Here is a 2,500-nt window from a genome sequence, read left to right as displayed (position 1 = left end):
TTATTTCACTTCACCTTTCACTACATCAAACACTTGGTCCAAAAGGATATCAACAAAAAAAGTAATTGCGGTCTTGTTTCCATTCAGGTCCTGGATATTCAATTCATAATCATGATGACATATATAAAAAGCAACAACAAAATTCAAATCGTCATAAGAAGTTATAATTATAAAAATGTGCGATGCGCTATGTACGCATCACGATAGGCCTACATGGTTGACGACATAGACGATATTGGTTCATTCATAGCGATACGATACGATTCAATGATTTAAAATCAATACAATAACTATTTAGCAAAGAAATGAAATCTGTGTGAAACATGTGGATAGTGCAGGTGTTTTAAATGAAACATTTATTATTATGGATATAAATAAACAGTGATTCTCTGGGAAATAAATAGAGAATGTAGGCATATTGAACATATGGACAAACCCACACCGGCTTACATGAACACAGAGAATTGCCTACACACATTTATCGATAGACCAAGTGTAGATATTGAATGGAAAAGTAGGCCTAATTAAACCCCCTCTTTTTCTTTTTTCAAAAAAAATCTAAATACAAGAACTTAGTAACGATACGATCGATTAGCCTATTTGCATTGCAAAACAATACGATATTTTTTCAAGTAGTGAAAATATTTGCGTGACTTGGGCATAAAAACTACTGGCCTATAGATCAGTGCTACTGGTGTAACTGGGATTTAGAAGGCCTAGTTATGACTGACTTGGCTTAGTAGCCTATTAAACATGTTTAGTTGTTTTTTGCGTTGCTCATTTCCCATGCTGTTAATTAGACGGAAATCTTATTTTGGAGGTTGTATATATGTGCCTGTGAGCTTGTGGACGTGTGGACGTGTGAGCGTGCATGCTCACACATGGAGTGTGTATGTGTTTTTCTCCCAAATATGAATTGACATTTTAACTCTGAGCCTTCAGATGGGTAATGTAATTACTATGACCTGTCAATTTTTCCTCTGGATGTATTTTTTATCATCCGGTTGATATTGAATCATGGAGTCCCAGAGTGCCTCCACATAAAACAGCACTCTACCATCTCCCTCTCCTGGAGTGGGTCTTAAAAAAAATCTGATCTGAGGATGCAGATTGTCTGTCGGCCGATTGATCTGCCACCAGCTCTCTCTCTCCTTTCTCTCTCTCTCTCTCTCTCTCTCTCTCTCTCTCTCTCTCCCCTCCATCCATCTGATTCCGTCCTTCCGTGACGTTATCAACTCTCATCAAACAGTTATCAATTCGTTTCTCGTTATTTGCCATCCCTTTCCCTCCATCTCCCCAACCATATTCACCTGTCAAAATGATTGCCTGAGCACAGTGTGTGTGTGTGTGTGTATGGGTGTTGGGTGTGTCTGTGTGTGTCTGTGTGTGTGTGTGTGTGTGTGTGTGTGTGTGTGTGTGTGTGTGTGTGTGTGTGTGTGTGTGTGTGTGTGTGTGTGTGTGTGTGTGCACGCGCCGTACGGACACATGCATCTGAGCGAGGCAAGCTATCTGTCCGGCTGATGGCCATAAGAACAGTCTGTCTGCATTAGAGATTACTTCACAGAGAGCGGCGGACAGCGGGGAAAAAGCATGTATGCGTGCGTGCACCTGTGTTCCTGCTGCTTGTTGAACTGATCTGAGGACATCACATTAGTAACTGAAATAAATATAAGGTTTCAGGTTTATATGTTTATTTTGTCAGACACATTGTATTTATCCGTACAGCGGCATATTACAGTTTCAATGGATGGTAATCCCGTGTCCGGTTGTGGTTGGTTGTTATTGTAACTTGTTAATGATTGTGATATCGATTTGCTTACTGCAATTGTGATTCTGATTGCGTTTGTATCTCTGACTGGAAGTGCATTTCTGATTGTGATTCCTATACCGGTAATTGTGCTTCTGATTGTGATTCTCAGTTCAGTGGTTGTGGCGTTGTGATTGTGTGTGTGTGTGTGTGTGTGTGTGTGTGTGTGTGTGTGTGTGTGTGTGTGTGTGTGTGTGTGTGTGTACAGTAGTTAGGTGGTCTGTGGAGTTATGTGTGCAGGGTCAACCCTGCAGTGGCTCAGATCATCCATCCAGCAGACAGGAGGAGACCGGCCGCCCTCGTAATTACCACAGAAATGTTGTTTTGACAAGACCATAAGAGAGAGTGTGTGTGTGTGTGTGTGTGTGTGTGTGTGTGTGTGTGTGTGTGTGTGTGTGTGTGTGTGTGTGTGTGTGTGTGTGTGTGTGTGTGTGTGTGTGTGTGTGTGTGTGTGTGTGTGTGTGTGTGTGTGTGTTGTTTTTGACAAGACTGTAAGGACCACTGTAAACCATCCGTCCTGGCCCGACGCTGATGAGGTGTCACCAGGTGTGTGCGGGTGGATAGAATGTACCGTCTGACGATGACCCAATTCTGGACCCTCCTCCTGTCCTCAGCTCCTCCTGTCCTCTCCTCCTGTCCTCTCCTCCCGTCCTCTCCTCCTCTCCTCCTCCTGTCCTCTCCTCCTGTCCTCTC

General features: G+C 42.9%; 1 protein-coding gene across 1 annotated transcript in view; it reads right to left on the bottom strand.

The window, feature by feature from the left end:
- spata17 (spermatogenesis associated 17) overlaps positions 1–2,500 on the bottom strand; it is an 80,192-nt gene that overhangs the window by 65,115 nt on the left and 12,577 nt on the right. The window lies entirely within an intron of this gene.

Source organism: Electrona antarctica, assembly GCF_951216825.1.
Source record: "Electrona antarctica genome assembly, chromosome: 3".
Lineage (NCBI taxonomy): Eukaryota > Metazoa > Chordata > Actinopteri > Myctophiformes > Myctophidae > Electrona > Electrona antarctica.
Note: the sequence above shows the minus strand (reverse complement) of the source record. Positions and strands in the feature narration are given on the sequence as shown.